The sequence below is a fragment of the Lissotriton vulgaris genome, chromosome 3_1 (genome assembly GCF_964263255.1).
Source record: "Lissotriton vulgaris chromosome 3_1, aLisVul1.2, whole genome shotgun sequence".
In the NCBI taxonomy this organism is placed as follows: domain Eukaryota; kingdom Metazoa; phylum Chordata; class Amphibia; order Caudata; family Salamandridae; genus Lissotriton; species Lissotriton vulgaris.
Genome location: NC_141689.1, coordinates 1,191,105,243 through 1,191,128,314, shown reverse-complemented (window position 1 = coordinate 1,191,128,314; position 23,072 = coordinate 1,191,105,243).

Below are 23,072 nucleotides of genomic sequence, written 5' to 3'. Positions count from 1 at the left end.
CTCCCCCAATATATTATGTGATCCCAGACAAATCTCTTTATTTTCTGAACCTCGTTTCTTTATCTGGCAAAACTGTTAGCACTTAAATATTGCAAAATGCCGATATTGAGCGATCCACATGAATTGCACATTTACCAAAAGGAGACCAGGGATATTTGACCGTTTAGGAAAACAGGCACCACTTTGCTTTATAACGAAACAGACTCCATTTGCTACCAGCAGCAATTAGCACGGTTATAGTAAGTATGCGGTAATAAAAATGCAGCGTTTCATTCATAATTATGGATTTTCCACACCTGCAACATAATTCACATTCGGCTGTACAATTATCAGTTTCGACAAACATAGTTTCTAGCTCAATCGATTCAAAAGTTACTGAAACCCGCGATGCCACTTCAAAGGTTAACTGGTCACCTTTTTGTAGATGATTGGCAAAATTATGGGTCGAATGTATAGTAATGAGCTGAAACGTCTGCACAGGCAATACTACTGGTTGTTACAAAGACAATAAAGCGAGATTATATTGACAAAGAATGTGCCGCCTTATGCTATATAATGTGCCTTTTCTTGCTATAATGGCGACTGGATTTATGCGGCAAATTCACATAATAACAATGACCTCGGCTAGAAATCAGAAACACATATACCACAAGCGGTACTGTCAAAAAATAAAATACTCCTAGAATTTGTCTATCACAAATCACTCCTACAGACTACAGTGCATTGGCACTAAAGGGCAAAGACAGACAGACACCTACCCTGCCCCAAGGGTGCGGCCACATAACAGTCACATAAACAATAGAACACCTCACTCCAGTCTTGCAATCCTCACCAGGTGCCTCATTTATGAGCCCTTGCGTCACTTTTACGCCGCCGGTGCGTCACTTTTTGTGACGCACCAGTGGCGTAAAAAATGCACCTTGTTGCATCATATTTACAAAGTGACGCATCTAGGTAGATGCTTCACTTTGTAAACCCCTGCGCCACATTATACCTGCACCAGGTATAATGTATGCAAGGGGGCGTATTGACGCAAGGAAGGGTCGTAGAAGTGACGCAGTGAAATCTATGAGATTTCACTGCATCACTTTTAGGATGCTGTTGCGTCAAAATCTTGCGCCTGCCTCACAGCGGGCGTAAGACTGACGCAGGCCCTTTCACGTGGGGAAAGCGCCATGTGAAAGGACGCATTGCTGGAGTTGCGTCACTTTTGTGACACACTCCAGCAATGCATCACTTTTGCCCTTACAGATAAGTCAGAAATACTGACGAATCTGTAACTCCTTGCGACATGATGCGTCATACATTAAATATGACGCATCATGAATGTTGCAAGGAGTGCGCACTGAGAAGTGTCGCATCGCTGCTTTCACGCAGCGATGCGTCACTTCTCATAAATGAGGCCCCAGGTCTTCCAGCGTTAGACCTGGTCCTCGCTCATTGAACATGCGCAATTGTTTGCTTGCTCAAAGTTTGTTAGAAATTTTAATCTACTGATCACGCCTCTACTGTTGAAATATCTCATTGCAAAAATAGACTTCGGCACACCACACCAGGCTCGTCAATATCTAACTAAAATATTTTTAAGAGGAAATTGCGAATGTGCTTATTTTTTATCGTCTAATGCCTTCAATATTTTTTTAGGATAATTAGTGATTTCAGTCAGTGTCCACTGTCCTAGACATTTCCCTGATTTGAGTTGTCACATGTTGGCAAGAAAACAATCATGTGCGTCCTCGTTGTGCCACAAAGCAGCAACCCAACCTATTGGGCAAACTGGCATTATTCATGAGTGCGCTCCTTTTAATTACCGTAGTGATGAAATGCTGTTAATTTCGTATTCCTGCCATGTACGGTTATTCGTCAGATTCCCCGTATGTTGCGGGTGTTTATTTCGCGAAACCCTCCCGTGTGTTACGAATAAGTCTGCTTGAGTAATCACCAGCCCAACTCACGTAACGAGATGTCTAACCCCTTCCTGGAAGCACCAGCTTGGATTTCACACTTTGATCTGGCGCCTTCTGCTGATTGGCCAGTGCCATAGGAACAGGTAGCTTTTTGTCATTTAACTATGAAAGGGCATTTGCAAGTCCAGAACAAGGCATTGTGGGCCTCTATATAGAAACCCTATCCCAAAAGTAATTGTAGATGACAGGCTTTGTGAGTTGCTCGGCTGACAAAAGACACAGACAGAGAAGAAAGCCAGGGCTATAAACTGCAGGGAATGGGGACACCTGTAGTAATTTTTTTTTGCAGACTGACTCCTTGCTTTTACAGAATCAAACATGGAGAGCGCGCACACTTATGTAGCCCAATTGCAACAAATGATGAACAGAATGCTGAATGATTCAAACATTCTCCCCCAGTCAAGAGATGTGGGTTAAATCCATCTTTCTTTTGCCCACTACGCCACCCCAGTTTGGACCCTGCCATATGCAAATCAGTCTTGACCCTGTGCCTCATGGAACAGTCCAGAAAGAAACTGCCAAGCCAGGTCCTCCCTGGACTGGAATCAGCATTTCAGGGACCAGTTTCAGGGTATATCACCCTTCATCAGCCAGGCTAGCTTGAATCCAGTGGCACAGTGAGCAAGGGAAGCTATCCTGGCTGATGAGGGCTGAAAGCCCGAAACCAGTCCTAGGATGCTTGTTTCCAGTCCAGGGAGGACCTGGCCTGGCAGTTCGGGCTGGACTGTTCCCATTGGGCACATGGTAAAGACTGATTTGCATATGGCTGGGTCCAAACTGGAATGGCATGGTGAGCAAAAAAATGATGGATTTAGGCCCATATCTCTTTACTGGGGGGAATGTATGACATTGTTTTGCACTCTGTCCATCAATTGTTCTTTTTGCATTATGTAGTCCAATGGCACCAAATTGTTTAGGTAGGTTACACCACATGGACTTAGTAAAGCCTGTCATTGTTTTTAAAAATGAAAGCAGAAAAGGGAAGAAATGCTTGCTACTGTCTTTAGAGCAATCAATTTCCAAAGGCGACCAAAACAAACTGGTGCAATTGATCCAAAGACGAGCGATTTTCCCAGGCTTGGGTTTGTTTACATACATAATCCATGAAAGGTGCTTGGCTAAAGGTTAAGAGACACAGGTGTAATTGATTTTGAGGTTGCGCACTGCATTTTATTCTAGCATTTATATAGTGCATCTTACTTCCTTATGGGCATCAAAGCATATTAATAGACATGTTACATGATACATGGTGGGGAGAGCATGCTCGAGAGTGTTGCAGTTGATGTGATCCTACGTGAGAAGGATTATGATGTTATGTGGGAGGGATCAGAGAGTTACTCTTATCTTGGGGTGCAGCGGATGTGACGGAGTAGGAAGTGTACAGAATGTGCCTTTGAAGTTGGGGTGACTTCAAAGCAGCTCCTTGAAATGCACAGGTCCCCTTTCATCCCAGCCCTGTCTGCCAAGCTGTCTCTGGGAAGTATCAGCACTTTGTGTGGGGCACAGGACACTGACTATCCAGATGTGTGAGCTGCCTCTCCCAATTTCCCCCCAGGATGGCTATCAGAATGCAGATGAATGCAGATGAGTCCTCTGTCACAAAAGTTAGGGGAAGACCACCCTAAGGAAGACAGGTCAATAACACCAGCACCAATACCACCAACACCAATACCCCCACCATCACCAATACCACCACCATCACCAATATTACCACTGATACCACCACTAATACCACCACCACCAATACCACAACCACGAATACCACCACCACCACCAGCAACAGCAACACCACCAATATCACCAGCACCAATACCACGACAACCACCAATACCACCAATGCCACCAATACCATCACCACCACCATGAACGCCAATACCACCACCAATACCAGTACCACCACCACCAATACCAATACCACCACCAATACCAATACCACCAACACCAGTACCAATTCCTATACTGCCACCAGTACCACCACCACCAGCATTGCCACCACCAGCAATGCCACCACCACAAATACCACCGCCACCACCAATACCACCACCAATACCACCATGACCAATACCACCCCATCAGCGCTGCTCGTTCACTAGTAATAGCAAGGACACTGTACGAGGCTGTAGCTGCATCCAAGACCATTCCTCCCTCCATGCCTGCCCTAAAGCAGAGCCCACCCTTCACCAGGAGGTGAAGCCAGGGCCCTAATACAGCTGGAGTGTTTCTTTAGGCCAAAAATAGCACTGACATTACGCAATGCCACACTGCCCACTCAAATGACATAGAGGACAGGAAATAGCCCCCCCTCCGCTCTTCCTCCTGAGCCGCAACAGTGTAATCACAGAGCGAAAGGTGTTGGAGCACTTTGTTAGTGTTTATAGCTTGGATTATACGTAACTCTCACTTCACACTTTGCGTCTGTGCAATTTACAACACTTACACATCTTCTTCACAGCACTATTTATCACTACTTTAAAGACGTCGCAGACCGGTCTTTTCCTCTGATATTTACAATATAACAAGCAGTTGAGAAGACCCTTTATTGCAATGCAATAAGTCTCGCCTTCGCAAGAGTTTAAGCTATTAGTATTGTATAAGGCAAAGCCTTTTATTTATGTATTAAAACCTGAAACATAAATAAAAGGCATTGTCATTTACAGTGCCAATAGCTCAAACTCGCGTGAATTCAAGACCAATTGCATTGCAAATACTTGTTTTTCTCTAAGAAGTGAAAAAAAGAAGCATTTTTTCCCTGCTTGTCACTGTAAGCTACTAGAATAGAGCAGAAGAAGGAAAAGCAACCTTTAGTTTCCCTTGCTCTTAACAGCTGCTTCAATTACGCTCTATGAGCTGACCTACCTTTCACCTCAGCTGCTGGCTCTAGCAGCAGGAGCTATGATTGCAGAACTTGACTGTAATAACTTATAATAGTCATTTTCTGACAAATGGAGGACTGAGTCACAAGGCACAGATTGTAAGGAAATTAAAGACTCCTGATTATACAGGAATTATAGAATACCTTGTATCATAAATGCATTATCCAATTATCCACTTGATAGTTGGGCTCTGAGATTCCCACTCAGTCTGACTGTGCCTCCCCTTCCTTGGATTATCCTTCTCATTGGCAGCACTGGAGGAACATTGACACATACATTTAGGTTTGAAGCATGTAGGCCAAACTCTTATCCTCTTTCTTCCCCCTGCCCCCCACACACACACACAAGCATACACATTGCAAGACAAGGTACACAAAATAAAGCAATTGACACATTTTAATGCCGGAACATGAAGGTATTAACCCCCTCCTCCTCATGTTCGGCACAACTTACAGAAAATGAGGAAAGCTGCACGCTGAGATTTACATCCTCACATGAATGTAGATGTATTTATTTTCGGAATTCAGAAATGTTTTCCAGGTTACACCTAGATATATGCGCCAGTAACAGGTTTTTCTGGTGTACTCCAGGAAAAATTTGGTGACTTCTATTTTGCCAACGCAAATATATGCACTTCTGTTTTTACTTGCAAAAAAATGAGAAAAAGTGCAAATACACTTCAAAACTTTTCTGTTCAATGAAAAATATTTTCCTTTGTGAAGAAACACTTTCACTAAATCCCCACCTGTTCTGTGGGGTTTCCCTTACTCTTCCCGCACAGGAAAGGGATTTACACTTGCCACTAACAGGAGTAACCTTCCACCTTTTACATTATCAGAAAGTAGTTGGAGAAGAGTTTAAGAAAACTGACAAATAAGTATATTTAAGGCTGGTTACTAACTGACAGGGCCTTTGCACTCAGTAACTTAAGTTAAACTTAAGTTTGTCTTCCGTTTTGGTCTTATGACAAAATTCTAATTTAAGACAAAATCCTAACTTAAGACAAAATCCTAACTTTACTACTTCTAAACACCTTCTGTGAATACCAAAAGTAGTAACTTTAGGATTTTGTCTCAGATTAGTTCTGTGAATTGGCCCCTTTGTCCGTGTTCTTTTAGTAAATCTGTTTTCAACCAGACTACATTGACCTTTCAAGCAGACCACACACACTTAATATAGTTGTACATGCCATGCCTTAAGAATCGGATGCTCCTTATGACAGAGGAAAATTTACAAGCACAGGCACCCAAGCACATGCAAACACACGCACTCACTCTCACACACACACATACATTTCTCATTTTAATAGGACTGGACTATGCAACCTGTAGGTTTCACAATCACTTAAGCTATTTCATTGGGACTGGAGAGTGCAACACTCCATTGCTTAGGCTATTGGATGCCAGTGCCCTCAATACATAAGCAAATAGGCTGGCGTATAGCAGGGGTGGTACACATCGGCATGGCAGGGTAGTATGTTCTTTCAGCTCAGCAGCCCTGGAAAGCTACTTAAAGGAAAAGCACTAGGGAAGAATTCCCAGGCCCTTTGGGTCATGGGATAATCCTGGGATTCCTCCAAGCACTGGTTCCAAGAAAGCTTTGTAATCCTTAAGATGAACTTTTCTGAGTTATAGAACCACACCTCACCCCAGATAAAATGAGAATACAGGGGATTGCTTGCAAGTGCAGTGGATGCCCACTACATTAGCAAGAGAATCCCCAGTATTACTCTATAGTTGGGGTTTGTACACACCCCAGGGAAGGTACTCCTGAGACCTCATATGATGTCTTGGGTTGCTGGACTGACAAGAGCCATATATCCCACCCCCAGGGCTCAGTGAATCCATTGGGACTATCCGTGGCACACCAGCCATGTGCAGTAGGCAGGGGGATTCCATGAACCTTGTTGAGGGACAACTTGGGAAACTACCACCAGATTCTGAGTTGCCCGGCCCCATCTTTCTGCAAGGCAATGTAAAAATTGTGTTGAAAATGTTGCTGGAGGAATGTTACTTCTTTCGTGCTTTGTGGGCGGATACCATCGATGGTAGCGGAGAAGGGGATGCCACTGTGCCACATCCTCGCCTCTGCCTGATAATTGGTGGTGAGTGTGCTGTTTTTTTGTACAATATACTGATATCCTGTGCTTCAAGATTTTTTTCTCTTCAAAATATTACTTTTCCTCTCTAGAACGCACCGATCATCTGTCCTTCCAACATCATAAGTGCCCCATCTCTCACTCAGTGCATCATCTCTTGTGAGCTCAAGTTTACTAACCTTAATGCACAGCATTAAGGTGAAATCAGCAGCACTACATTAGGCAAACAAGAAAATACATCACAGATCTGCACGAAAAATGGCTTGTGAGTCGAATTTGCAGGCGGCTGCTTCATACCCTCCACCTCAAATTTCATTATGCATTCTGAGCTAAATCTACAGTACAACACAGACAAAGCAAACTTGGCTCCTCTGTAGCTGTGGGATAGCGCGTGGCTTAACCCTGATGCCAGTTTGTGCAAGGATGTCATCATTGATTGTCTTAGTTTAGACAAAGACCTTACAATTCCTTGACTTGATTGCATTCCTAAAACTTTATGCGCGATGGCATTGTCTGCCCTGTTCACCACCCTTCAAGTTTTGAAAGGGATGATAATTTGAAGAAGAAAATCGCTTTATAGACGTCTGCAAAATGCAGAGGCTGCATAATGAATTAAGCAAAAGCACTGCGTGGGAATATTATAGGTTTTTTGCGCCTGCTGAGCATGCACTGTACCTGACCCTAGATCTCACACACTGGAAAAAGGTCCTTATCTTCCGTTTTATGGCAGGAATGGTTCAGCCGTGTTAGACTTAGCATCCTTGGTGTGGTTTCCCCTGACATTTTGCCTCTGCTTCCTGTATTTTTGATGCTGTGCTGGATTTCGTTTTTTCTGGCTTAGGTGCTTTGGGCACTTTGCCACTGCTGATCGGTGTCAAAGTGCAGGTGCTTCGTGCGTAAATTGTTATTACAATTGGTTCTCCCTGATTGGCATATTTGGTTTACTTGCAAGCCCCTATTAAAGTGCACTGAGTGTGCCAGGGCCTTTAAATCAGATGCTACTAGTGGGCCTGCAGCACTGGTTGTGACACCCACATGAGTAGCCCTGAAAAGGTATCTCAGACCTGCCACAGCAGTGTCTTTGCGCTGTTTGATAACTGCAATGTCGACCTGGCAACCGCACCCACTTGTCAGGCCCTAACCTTCCCTTTCCTTACATGCAAGGCACCACTATGGTAGGGCCAAGGTACCCCCATGGGTAGGGTGCAGTGTGTATGAAAGGTAGGACATGTACTGGTGTGTGTGACATGTCCTGACAGTGAAATATTACCAATTTCATTTTTCACTATTGAAAGGCCATCTGTCCCATAGGATAGAATGGGAAATACTTTGTAACATCTTACAAGTATAACTTCCCACTGGGACAAGAGTGAGAAATAAAGTGTAGGCTCTCTGAACTCAGAATTTGATAACATATCTTTAGGTAAAGATGGTTTAAATTGGATGCTTGAAATTTCACTTTTATAAAGAAGTGCCTCTGTCTGTTTGTAGATTGACTGTCTGGTTTTAGAGTGACAGAGGCTGGAGATGTGCATTCACTGTAGACAGCCACTGGGAGGGGGGGTGAGGTGGGCCTGGCCTTTCCTGGATGACTTAGAGCTGAGCTTAATGTGGCTTGACTGCATTTAGAGTAGTGGGAGGAGATTTCCTTGCACCTGAATAGGGTCTGTCTCCCTTGCACAATGCTGTCTCCACCCCATGTGGTGATACTGCAACAATGAGGACGGAACTGGTTTCGACTATGCTCAGAGATCCTTGCACCAAGAGAACAAAGACAAAATTTGGTATAAGTAATTGACCTTAAACCCCAGAAATTTAGATTACTTCTGGACTCTAGAGAGAACCTTTGCCAAGGAGAAGAGCTGAAGAACTGTGAGGCGGAGTACTGCCCCTTTGCTGTGAACTCTGCTGTGAACCTGCTTAAAGATCTCCAAAGGCCCGTGTGTGCTGGCCTCCTGTTCTGAAGTTGCAGGGACACTAAGACTTCAGCCCCAGCTGCCCTGAACTCTGTTGCTGAGAGTTCTGACCTGCCAGTAGGTGCCTATTCCGGTCGTGGGCCTCTGGAGGTTGTCCCAGCAGCTGGGAGCTGGTAGAAAAGAAGAACTGAAGAAATTGACGCATCGCTCCTCCTCAGATTGTTTTTCTGATGCAGCACCATGCATCGCTGCGCTGATGCAGAATCGACGCAGCAACCTGTTGCTGCTGCAAGAACCCATACACTGAGGGATCAAGGCTGAAGAAACCTATTCTTGTGATAATAGTTAATATTCTATTTTAAACTGTGTAACTGGTATTGTATTGCATTGGTTTTTATACTGTTTTCAAATGCTGTATATTTTAATAGCATATTTTTTTATTTTTTTTATTTTACAGTGGTTATTGTGACCCTCCCTCCCCACCCCTAAGGGCCCCCCCGATACCGGCAACATTCTATACTTACAAAAAGCAACATCTTTGTATTGTCACAAATAATATAATACTAAATAAGGCTAATCGAAAACCAAAGGATAGGAAGAACAAAAAACATAAAAGAAAACAAGAAAAGAGGATCCGAGGACATCTCCATTTTAGTAATTGCAGATCATTACTATTTCATAATTTCATAACTAATCCGGTCTCCCTACCCATAGTCTGACCGGGTCCCAAATTTCTAGTCCCTTTTTTTTCTTCTTCAGGCCCTTCCGACTATAAATAGCTATTTGGAGGTTGTATGTAGCTAAGAAGTGCGTCCGCCATTGTTGAAATATAGGTGGATATTGATCCAGCCAGGCTGATGACAAACAAATTCTTAGTACAGCCATCGAGATAAATATGGGTCCCTGCATGGTGTTGGGTCTAGTAGCCCTATCCACCCCTATTATTATTTCTGCTGTGGTGATCTCTATACTAGTCTCTAAAATTCCAGATAGAAAAGTAGAGATTTCTCGTTTTATAGTGTCTAAAGTGTGGCATGTGGCCAGCATATGTATCAAATCAGCCTTGGGCATAGTACATCTAGGGCAAAGTGTACCTTTGCCCATGCTCCATTTAGATATCTTTTAGGGGTGTAATAGAGTTGGAAAAAAGTTTTGTAGAATTGGGTTTGTAGCTTGGTGGACATTAAAATAGAGCTGGGCAGTTCCAATGCTTTACGAGCTAGTTCCTCTGTAATAGCTATTTTGTTTTGCCAATTACATGCATGTTTATCTAAATCATCTGGTAATGCTGCAATTAAATCTTTATAGATCTCTCCAATTTTGACCCTTTCTGATCTGGCCACAGTTTCAATTGCTAATATTTTCTTAAAGCAACCGCTGCCACCCCCCCTTTTTTAGGATGAAATCCCTAATTTGCAAATATTTGCAAAAATCGCGGGAGTCCAACCCATATTTAGTTTTTACGGATTCAAATGAGCAAAAACCCATAGATTCATATAACGAGCTGAACTGTGAAATTCCAGATCTGACCCATCGCCTCATACATGGATCCATAAAAATTCCAGGAAGATTAGTACTATTCTCTAACGTCGTATAGTAGGAAAACCTACCGATCCCCAAAAGTTTTCGAACCTGGTTCCAAACGGTATAGATACCCTTTAGTGTTTTAAAGCGCTCTTTTTTGAGATGGCAATCATATGGTAGTTTCCATAGATGGTTATTGGCCTTATTGCCGAGGATAAGTTCCTGTGGAGTTGGAACTGACCGAATAGGATTAAGGTCTTGCCTGGGGATTAGAAGTAGACGACTGCATTTAATAATTGTAGCCCACCAATACATTTTCAAGTTAGGAAGGGCTAAACCACCTCTTTTCCTTGAATGTGTAATAAATCTATGGGCTCTCCGTGCTTTCTCATATCCCCAGATAAAGCGAGAGAAAATGTTGTCTATTTGCTTGAAAAGTGATGGGTCAAAGTTAAGGCAGATTGTACGAAAAAATTACAAAAATTTGGGGAAGAACACCATTTTGATAAGGTTACACCTTCCAATGATTGTTAAGTGTAAATTATGAAACCTGGTTAGATTTTTTTTGTTTGATTCAATACTGGGTCCAAATTCAGGGTCACTAAGTTGTTTAAGTCGGATGTGATATTTACGCCAAGATATGATGCATTATCCACAACCCTTCCGTCGACAAAGTTAATTTTGTTATTAATTACAATCTGGGTTTTGGTTTGGTTCAATTTATACCCAGAGATCTCCCCGAAACTCTTCGCTTCTTCCTCCATTACCTTAACTGTTATATTAGGATCGGCTGTAACAATCGCAATGTCGTCTGCGAAAGCTAAGGTCTTAGTATCGCCATTAGATGTCTTCATAGGTTGTATAGTTTGGTTCATTTCCAGCTTTGCGATAAATGAATCGATAAATATGGCGAAGAGTAGGGGGGAGCAGGGACATCCCTGCCTTGTACCTCTCGTCACTTTGATGGTATCAGAGATGTCCCCATTGACCATAACCACTGCTTCGGGTGTGACATACAATTTCTGAACGGCTTGAATGAATTGGTCCCCGATCCCGCTCTTTGACATGGCCGACCATAGATACTGCCAAGAGACCCTATCGAATGCTTTTTCTGCATCCAGCAATATTAGGCTCATAGGGTCTCCTGCTACCTCGGCCATGCCAAAGAGAGTGATCACCCTCTGGACATGGTCAGTGGTTGATCTCCCTGGGACAAATCCATGCTGCCTAATGGATACAATTTTATGGATTATGGGTGCCAATCTACTTGCTAACAATTTTGAATATATTTTGGAGTCGGTATTAATTAGGGTGATTGGGCGATATGCACCTAATTCAGTTGGGTCTTTGTTTTTTTTAGGGAAAATGATGATTTTAGCCCGTGCCCAAGATGCCGGAGGATGTCCACTCAGAAACACATGAGTAAACAACTTGGTTAAGATGTCTTTTAATACACTACTGAATCTGGCATAAATTTCCACAGGAATTCCATCTAAGCCTGATGCTTTTCCGGGAGGGAGGCTACGTATAGATAATATTTCTACCCAGTCTGGAGTTGTGACTAGGTCTAGATATTCGTCGATTTTATCCTGACTATTGCCTGTCTCGGAATAAAGCTCTGAGTAATATCTCTTAAAGGAATCCCGAATCTCTTTTGGATCGTGGGTTAAACCATGAACAGGATCTCTAATTGCTGTAATCATAGTTTTGGAGTTTTGTTGTCTTGTACTAATTGCCAGTTGATGCCCCACCTGTTTGCTCCATTCGTAAATTTTCTCCTTATTCGCGGTAGCCGCACGGATTGCTTTACTTGTGAATATTTCGGATATTAGATTTTTTGCTATGGTTACATCCCTGACAGCCCCTTCTATATTTTTTCCACGTTGTACTAGTCTAACTAGATCTTCTTTCTTTCTGGCCAGATTGTCCTGTAAACTTTTCAAATTTTGTTTGGCCTCTTTGTTATTTTGGATTGAAAATCTGAGAGTGTTCCCCCTGATCCCTGCTTTTAATGAGTCCCAGACCACCTCCAACGATGCACTACCCATATTAAAACTTAAAAACTCGAGGATCCATTTATCCATATGTTTACAGTATTTTTCGTTGGTTAATAGAGCTCTTTTGAAAGTCCAATTACTGCGATTGGATTTAATTGTCTCAGTATCGAAGCTCATAAGTAGCGGGTTATGGTCAGAGAAGACCCTAGGCAATCGATCTATAGTACATTTGGAAAGGATAGTGTTTGACATAAAAATGTAATCCAATCTGGCAAATTTTTGATGGGGGTGGGAGAAAAAAGTATACCTGTGGTTGTATAGTTGTTTTATCTCCCAACAATCTACAAGCCCATGATTACAGCAAAGTTCCTCCAAGGCCTTATATGTCTTGGGTTTCCTGCCTTGATAATTAAAGGAGTGTCCTGAAAGCCATATTGGTGGAAGATTAATATTGAAGTCGCCACACATAATCATGGGAACCGACCAATGTGCTAGTTCGTTAGATAAGAATAGCAACAGTTCAGGATCGTCGGTGACACACCCGTAGATTGAGCAAATGGTAAATTTTTTCCCACTAGTATATTGACACTCGGTTATAGCCCATCTGCCACAAGGGTCTGAGGCTGATCTTAAAAAACAAAATCCCCCACCCCGTGCCAGGATAGCTACCCCACAAGTTTTATTTGAATGTGTGGTGGCAACGACAACTCTATATCCCAGGTCGTTAAGGACATGTCTTTGAGACCCCTCGACATGTGTCTCTTGGAGACCTAGTATTTCAACTCCAATTGATTGCAGACCTATTGCTAGTCTTTGCCTCTTTTTGACATTGTTAAGCCCACATATATTGATTGTTAATATTCTTAGTTTAGCCATTTGTAGGTGTATATTTTCTTTTGTTTTGTATCTCTATAAATATGTCTTTTTTGGTCCTGGAAAAGTATCCATTTCTTGTCTTGGTTGTGCGCCTAGTCATCAATTCTAACCTTTTCTTTTGCCTGTACTGTCGCCCCCTTCCCCCTCCCTCTGGAACCCCCAACAACTAACTCCCTCCCCCCCTTCCCCCTCCCCCCCACTCCTTCTAATGAGGCTACCTGTTGCCCGTGGGACCAGGTTTTGGGCATCTCGTTGATCCACAGGCAGTTGGCATCTCCGTATCCTGACCCCTGCTGCTTCGGGAAAGCTGGTAATTCAAATTCGGAGATATGGTTCCCTAAATGCCCTATACAAAGCCTTTAGGTATTTCCAATGCTAACCCCCCTCTCCACTCCCATTCCCAAAAAGTCTCTCCAATCTTTCTCCCAACCTCAACTTCATCTTTGCACTAACACCTAATTTAACTAGAACATAAAATTATAGTCTGTTTATTTTATTTTTCCCTTTTCTGAGTTTATCTTTGTCTTTACTATGTTCGGTGATCTCCTCCAGATATGTTTGCGCTTGAATTTCACTGGAGAAACTTCTGGTGATACCTTTGAAGATAATCTTTAATCTAGCCGGATTTTGTAAGAAGACCGTGGCGCCTATCTGTTCAAACGGGGTAAAGAGTTGTCGCAGCCTCCATCTTCTTTCGCCCGTCGCATGGCCAAAATCGGGTCTACTAAAAAACGCATATCCTTTGTATTCTCTTTTACGGGTTGGTCTTGCCAGGTCGAAAATTGCTTCTCATAAGAGAAAGTTACCAAAGTTAACCAGCATTGCTCTGGGGTATTTCTCAGATCCCTGCGATTGTGTGTTAAGAGTAAAGGGAAAACGATGGGCTCACTGGACCTCTTTATCCCAATCCCAAGTAGCTAGTTCGGGAAATGAGTCTTTGAACAGGGATATCATATAGTTCCTTGAATCGTTCCCCTCCACTCCCTCAGGAATCCCCAGTATGCGTAAATTATTGCGCTGAGCCCTGTTTTCGTGATCCTCTACTTTCATCATTAGGTCTCGAATAATCTCATCCTGTTCTTTTCCTTGTTTCTGGAGAACCGAGACATCATTTTCCAAATTCTCGGTTCGTTGCTCGACCGAGGCCATTCTATCGGAGATTTCCAAACACGTTTGGCCAACTTTGTTGATTGCCTCTTGGAGTTTCTTATTGTCTGTTTTTACATCTTCCTGAAACTTCCTAATTGAGTTGAATACGTCCCCCAGAGATGGTTCAGCTTCGCCTCCTCCATTGCCCATTGATTTGTGTTCGGTCTTTGAGTAAGACATAGTCGTAGCGTGGGGAGATATATTCCTATGTTTATCAACGATCCGATTGATAAGATCTGTGTTACTGCCTTGGTTGGTGGTATCTTCATCAAATAATTTGTTATGTCTCCTTTGTCTTCTTTTCTTTTTTTCTTGTTTTTTCTTAGCACTATTGTCTTTAGGAGAGTTGTTCGTTTTTCTAGAGTTGGAGTTAGAATCTGATGGTTCAGGGAAATCTGTATTGATCTGTTCATATCGCAGTCTCTGAGGTTCACTCGAGGTTGACATCCCAATTTCATAAATTTAGGACTTAGACTCAGCCTCTGATTCAGAATCTGCTCCCGGCCTGTTTGATGAATGGCGGGTCTTGTTTGAATCTGGGTCTCGTGCTGATCTGTGTTTTCAAGCTCTAGGCTTAACGAGGTTATCGGTAGTAATGCGGATAGGGCACCTTGATCCGCTATCAGTACACATTCTTCAACTTGTGTAGCTGCTCGATCTCCCGTAAATTCTGTGGTTTCTATGGTTTCTGTAGGTCTGATAGTCATAGTGTTACTCAAACTGCTCATAGATCCAATCTTGATTTTCTCATCAATTGATACCTGATGCTTGCTCATATTGCTCTGATTGATCGAAAGTTTGGATATATCGTTTAAATTGTTATCAATTTGTACAGGCATCCTCTGATCAACTAACTCTTTAGAAACTGGGCTAAAGATCGTTGAAATACGCGGTTGAGAGTCATTCGATAGACCACTAGACTTAGCAGCTGCCTTTAGGCTTTTGATAGCCTGTAATCGCTTTGTCTCCGGACTGTTTCAAAGTCAAAATCCTTGTCTTTATCTTTATCTTTATCTTTGCCTTTGTCTTTGTCTTTATCTCTGTCTTGACATTTTTCCTTTTCTTTATCTTTCTGCCTCTCTTTTTCCTTGCCCTTTTCCCGATTTTTGTCTTTTTCTTCTTTATTTTTTGCACCCCTTGTCTCGACCCGCAGTGAAGGGTTTACCTGGCCTTGTATACCAGGATAGGATCATCCAGCATGCTTACTGCCCCCTGTGAGCTAGTCATGTCCATCACTTTCTGGCTGTGGTGTATACTCTGCTCGCTCTGTGCAGATCCGTGATTGGACCCCTCGATGCGGACCACACCGACCACACCGGCCATGGTGGCCACCTCGTTACACCCCGGCCCCCTTTTCTGACTATGATTGTGTTGCGCCGGGAAACAGGGAGCAATTGCTGCCACAGCCACAGTCACAGTTTTAATACGCTTTAAGTGCTTCTGTAGGTACCTTTTAGGCCGTAACTAGTGTCTAAACTGACACCAGGGCGGCCTCACAGGTTTCAAAAGTCTATTGCAGGTCACGGCTGGACCCAAATGGCTAGAAATACTAGTGATATTAGTGATGCTAACAATCCAGCCTAGAATACACCCAGTTGCCGCACACTGAGCTCTAGCCTCGTTCTTTTGAAGGGCTTTCAAGGCCAAGCCATACAGAGTGCCTCCGGCATCCGTGCCTCTTTGACAGCCGAGAGCAACAGAGCTTCGATCTCTCAGGCTATTCAGGCTATTCCGAGAGCCGATTCACTGAGCAGTACACACGTTCACGCTCCTGTCGTCATGGAGGGGATGCCCCAACACGAAAGCGAGTACCGGCCCTCGCAGCGCAGATGCAAATCTGAGACCCCCGTATTGTGCACCAGCGCCAGCCTCAGCATCAACACAGGTACGGAACTGAGACTGGATCCGGTGCTGGTGCGGGTGGGTGCGGGCGGGTGCGGGTGGGTGCGAGTGCCGATTTTCCTTTTTCCTCATCCCCCAGATCGCCGCTGGTGCTAATGCTAATGCTGATGTTAAATCGCTAGAAACCAGGCATGTCGATGAAAGATATAGCGCTCGCTATATCTTTCATCGACATGCCTGGTTGATTGTCTTTATTTGTTTTTTCCCTTGGCTGTCCCGATTGTCATGGCTCTCTGCCTTTCAGCCTTCCGGCTTAGTCCTCCACTTGTCTACTTGCTTGGCTGCTTGGCTGTTGTGGGCTCTCAGCTCCGAGCTCCTGGCTCTTGATTCTTTACTCTTCACTCTGGCACCAACTTTACTCAGGCTTCGTTCACTATATTCACTCGTTTTACTTGCTGGTCGCCGCTGGCTGGTTAGATTGTGGGTTTTTTTTAAATAGCCACTCGACATCCCTCGAATCTTCTCCAAATGTCTTAAGGGTGGCTGTGGCTGTGGCTGCGGCTGCGGCTGTTGCGGTAGGGTCCAATTTCACCCCCCATTACTCTCCGCTTGCCCTGAAAGGCCATCGGCTGTCGGCTCCAGCCTAGCTCAATGTCATTGATGTCGTGCCCTCGCGCAGCAGAACCACCGAACTACCGAGCCGCAAGGGAGATTTAGTATATTTAAATCGTATTAAATCATCTAATGCTTAGTGGGTCGCGGTGAGAATTCCTGTGAACAGGGGTCAGGAGATATGTGGAGTACTGCCTACTCCCCCCGATCACACCAACACCATCTTGCCTCCTACACTTTTCTGACTTGGATGTCTTTTATGTCCAATTTCGGCTGAATGAAGATTCTTTGACTTGACTTGACTTGGTTTGCGAGTTGCTAAGCATTGAGCTTTGGTGCAAAGTCGGACATTTTTTTGTGTGAAATTTGTACTTGAGGTACATCTTCCAGAAACATATTTACACTATGGAAACTGTTCAAAAGTATGCTGCAAAAATATCTATAGGGTATCTGCAAAAGACACTATTACAGAAAAAAACCGAATCATTTTTATGGGCAACACAGTAACAGATTTGAGCAGTAGTGGTGGAAACATTTTCAGAGTTGAGGATGGTACATCACTGAAGTCATAGGGATTGTGAAAATTCCAAACGTCTCAAAGAACAAGTGTAGCAAGTATATTCAGCAGGACAGTGGTAAGGGTATAGTATGTAGCTGGTGGTTTTTTTTTTTAGAATACTGTAGTGAATAAATTACTAAAGCATAGCATGGTATTGCACTGTCATTTACAGACAGCACAGTTTTCATTGAAAACTCCCTAAATGTGATCAGACATACAATTGTTTACTGATAAAAAGCGCACAAGTGATAATATGCAGACATTTCTGGAAATCAGTATATCTTGAATTATTCAATCACATTAAAATCTTTTTCATCACATTTCGTAATTGTTAAGAAAATGTGCTTCATTTGTATTTTTCGAACTGCTGATATAGTCTGAAATATTTATACAGTTCATTTACAGGTATTCAAATGCTATTGTGTTACAAAAAATGACCAACTGTACACTGTAAGACTTCCAGGGCCTGTGGATTTAAGGCATGGGGACAGAAGGAAAGATCCACATGCGTCCCCAGTCCCAATCCTGACTGGGGACAGGGTTTATGGGCCCTTATTTATGAGGCCTTGCATCAGATTTGCGCCACCGGTGCGTCACTTTTTGTGATGCACCAGCGGCGTAAAATATGCGCCTTGGTTGATGCGTCACTTTTTAAACCCCTGCGCCACATTATACCTGCGTCAGGTATAATGTATGCAGAGAGGGCGTTCCCCCGCAAAAAGCCTCGTAATAGTGACGCAGTGAAATCTATGAGCTTTCACTGCGTCACTTTTAGGATGCTGTTGCGTCAAAATCTTGCGCCTGCCTCACAGCAGGCATAAGACTGACGCAAGCCCTTTCACATGGGGCTTTCCCCATGTGAAAGGACGCATTGCTGGAGTTTCGTCACTTTTGTGACACACTCCAGCAATGCGTCACTTTTGCGCTTACAGATACGTCAGAAATACTGACGTATCTGTAAGTCCTTGCGACATGATGCGTCATACATTAAATATGACGCATCATTGGTGTTCGAAGGAGTGCTCAGTGAAAAGTGACGCATCGCTGTTTTCACGCAGCGATGCGTCACTTTTCATAAATGAGGCCCATGATGGGCAGAGTCGGCATGGTCGTTTGTACAGCAGCAGTACGGTGGCGTAACAAGGGTTATATGTGCCCTCATTAAAGAATGGAAAATGGGCGTTTTGCAGCCTGGGTCCATAACAAAAGACAGTCATATTTGGGGTGCATTGGGCATCTCACAACTCTGGGCCTGTGTACCACTGCACCTGGTGTACTAACGGTAGCCTCAGGTCTCCAAGGTCTTTATTCCACCAGACTTTCCCTCTCACCTCCCTATCTCAATCCCTTTCTATCTCAGTTTTGACTTCACCTTCACCCACCCCTTTCTCTTTCTCGTTAACACTTGCCTTCTCTCTCGTCCTTATCCATTTCCTCCCCTTTTCTCATGTTTTCTGCTTTCAGTCACATTAGATCCTCTCCTTCCTTCCCCAATTCTCCTGAATGCCCCTCATCTATCTGCGTCCCACCCATCTCTCCCTAATTCATTTTTAAATCTTCCTGCTGTCTCTATCTCCCTCCTTCCTGTCTCTCACAGCTATATCTTGTCTTCGCTTCTGTATCTTTTATCTGCTTCGTCCTCTTCTTTCCCCTAGTTCCTTATCTCTGACCAATTTCTCTTAATCTTCCCTATCCCATTTGCACGTCTTTACCTCCTTCTCTTCTTCTGTCACTTTCTCCTTCACTTCCCTTCTTTTATCCTTTCTCTCTTGTTCATTGCTTTCTGCTCTCATCTCAGTTTCTCGCGTATCCTCTGAATTCTCGTCCCTAATTCCTATTCCCCACCACCATCTCCCAAGAGTGAACAATACCAGGGCACAGGCAGGTTCTGTGTTTACACCATTGAAAGTGAGTGACCTCTTATCTAACTGCAGCTGTTTACAGCACAGCCTGAACCCTCCTCCCACGTCTGGACCCATTGCCACTGCACCACTGATGGCCATACACCTGCAGTGGTGAATAATGTTAATTCATGCTTCGATTTGTCTATTTTTTTGGTTTCTCTTGTTGACTGCAACGCTCAACTGACTAAGGAGTCCCATTCAGAGAGAAGCTATTTCCTAATATTGTAACCTGTGATACACTGGCTCCAGGCACAGAGACGTTTTAAGGCATGGGCAAAGTGGGCTCTGGCCCAGAGCCCCAGCCAATCAGGGGGCCCACGGATAGAGCCAGCTCTGTCCTGCAGTCTTGCCCCATGACCTTAAATAATTCCTAAGCAGATTGTTTTAAATACTGTTTTCCTTTAATGTTGTGTTTTGTTTCACACAAGATCCATAAAAAGGTTTCTTTCAGATCAAAACATGCCCTCACATATTCATATGTCAGAGGGATTACTTGCAGTAATATTAGTAAGTTGGTGCTGTTTTACAATATTGAAAACACAGGTCACTGTCCCTAAATTTTAGATGTAAACGCATTTAGATTTCGAACCAGTGTGCCTGTGCTGTGCGCTGTCAGTGACCTGGACAAAGAGGGAATGGAAGAGCTGAAACTGGATCCTAACTTCAAAGCTGTTCCTAACAGGGGCGCCAAAAATACGTTTGGCCCTGGGCTTCCAAAATCCTTAAGATATCCCTGTCCAGCTAGTCTCCGGATCGACTTTATTAACCCATTCATCTGTCTCAGCAGGACCGGAACCTATGACCCAAATTTACAAATAAAGCTAAGCGCACCTCTGTTTAACCATCCAGGTTTTTAAAAAAAAATCTTTTCATTGGGAGACATGGCATGTGAAACAGTCATACAAAACTAAGAATAACCAACACCTTGGCTGCTCGAGATATTCCCCTGCTGTGCTGGACCATAATAAAAATGGGTGTGGTCATGACGTCATCATCAGCACACGAGCACTGTGCCTCATGACGAGCTGAGCTTGTCATGAGCACAGAAGGGGTTAAATTCAGTACATGTCATGTATCCGCATTTTAGAAAATTATTAATCCTAAACCCCCACCGCCCCACAGAGGGTCCAAACAGGGAAACCGGGGAAGTTACAAAAATAAAGGAAAAACAGGATAAAACATGTATGCCAATCCATACTAATATAATAAAGAGAGAGCCCAAACTTTTGAGGCGGGTAATCTCAGGAAATACTGTACCAATCACAACACCCAATACAGCGTTGGAAAGGGCAGTTGCAGCAAAAGGACATAGGCTAATCAGACGCCCACCATATACATTTAAAAGGGAAAAGAACTGTGCCAGCAAAGTAGTCCCTTGTGGGCGTGTCTGCATTGTGCTGTGGGCATGTGCTGGGGGCGTGACAAACTCTGGGGGCGTGTGGTACATTCCGCCCTTCATGCCATGTCTCATATCGTGTGCTAATCCCACCCTGCTCCCTTTAAATACCCCTGAACCCATAATCATAACCCACCCTTACTCCTTAAAATACCCCAACACCCTTAAACACTAACCCATCTTAACCCTATAAATATACCCTGTACCCCAAAACCCAAACCTATCCATAAACCCTAAAAATTCCCCTGTACCCCAAAACCCAAACCTAGCCCTGAACCCTATAAATACCCCTGTACCTCAAAACCCAAACTTACCCCTGAACCCTAAAAATACACCTGTACCCCAAAACCCAAACCTAGCCCTGAACCCTAAAAATACCACTGTACCCCAAAACCCAAACCTATCCCTGAACCCTAAAATACCCCTGTACCCCAAAACCCAAACCTAGCCATGAACTCTTAAAATACCCCTGTGCCCCAAAACCCAAACCTACCCCTGTACCCTAAAAATACCCCTGTACCCCAAAACCCAACCCTAGCCCGGAATCCTTAAAATACCCCTGTACCCCAAAACCCAAACCTACCCCTGAACCCTAAAAATACCCCAAAACCCAAACATAGCCCTGAACTCTAAAAATACCCCTGTACCCCAAAACCCAAACCTACCCCTGAACCCTAAAAATACCCCTGTACCCCAAAACCAACACTTTGGGGTGCACTGTGAATCGGAGCGTTTCACAGGCCTGTCACAGATAAGAAATGCTATCAAAACGAAATCCTACAAAACAATATACTACTGGCTGGCAGTAATTCCTACCCGGACAACGTCGGGACGGGCTGCTAGTAAATACATAAAATATATGCCTGGGAGAACACAGAAAAAGAAGAAAAAAGTAGGATTCTCATTGCTTAGAATGTAACTAATTTCTTAAAGGTTTCCACATCCGCTCACCATCTCTCCTGGCCCTGAGTCCTCTCCTCTTATATACAGATTTTTTCCCATTTTTCCCATTTATAAATATTTAACAATTTACTGAGCTGAGGAGGAGCTTAGCGCGCATCCAAGATGGTCACGTGAGCTGTGAGCTCGCGAAACCCTCGCCGCATCCACCGTCTATCCTGGCGCAAATCATGTTTCTGACGACGGGTTCTAATAGCCACGACTCTCCTGATCTGAAAGGCCTTTTTCAGATTTTGAATCGGATGCCGGACGCCCGAATTGCTCCTTCCTGAAGCCTGGAGGCCTACACCGTGGCTCATCCCGGGACTTGGGCATCTGGAGCATCTGGAGCACCCCGAAAGTAGTTGAACAACAACGGCCCGTGGTAGGGACGGCTACCAGGGGTCTACTTTCATTTTCGTTTTCTCTGGCTACGAAGATCGGAGGTGGCTGCCTGGTACTCGAGCTGGCCTGCGAACGCAGTCGCTTGCTTGATCTTCACCAATGCCCTGCATTTCAATCTCTCGTGGTTTTCCTTGGGGGGAGCCATTTACACCAGGTCCCAAAAGCCCCTGAGGGGCGCGCAACCCACCATGGCAGCCAAGTCTGAGAGTGACAAGCGGTCCCTCAAGAATGTGACTCGCGGTGGCGTGACTCAGACCACCATTATGGACAGATTTGCGCACAATAAGGGCTCGCCCAGCGGGACTGGTAAAACCCAGGAGGACCTTGGTGGTGGCCCCCCGGAGTCTGAGGAGCCAACACTTCGAGATGTGATGGGCGCCATCGCTAGCATACAATCGTCGATGGGTCAACAATACGAGACCTTGGCAGCCAAAATCGACACGGTGGCGCTGGATGTGGGCCTGATCAGGGCGGACTTGGCCAAGACCAACGAGAGGGTCAAGTCGTTGGATGTCAAGACAGCCAGTCTCACCACTGATGTCTCCGAACTCCAGACTGAGATCCGGACTCTTCGGACCTCGAGTGACCAGTTTGTCCGCCGACTTGAGGATTTTGAAAGTCGCGCTGGGCGCAATAATGTTCGCATAGTCGGAGTTCCGGAGTCCTCAGCCGATCAATCGACGGACTTGCTCGTTGAGGATCTGATCGTCATAAACACAACAGAGGGACACTAATACAAGTGCCCCTAACCATGGCACAGTTGCTGCTGTCTGCTTTCGCAGTGTATGTTTTTCAATGTCATCCAATTTATCATTTGTAATCCTTGTTTCATCATCTTCTGCCATTTGTACTCATAATTAAGACCACATGCAAGATCAGAGCCAATTTTCAAAGTTTCTCATATTCAAGATGGGCCATCCGTGCCTCTTCATTCAAGAATACGCAGTAGCGCTCGTTTCATCCAGAAACAGTTTATTGACAAAACCCAATGCATTTCGGGCCTCCGAGGGCCCTT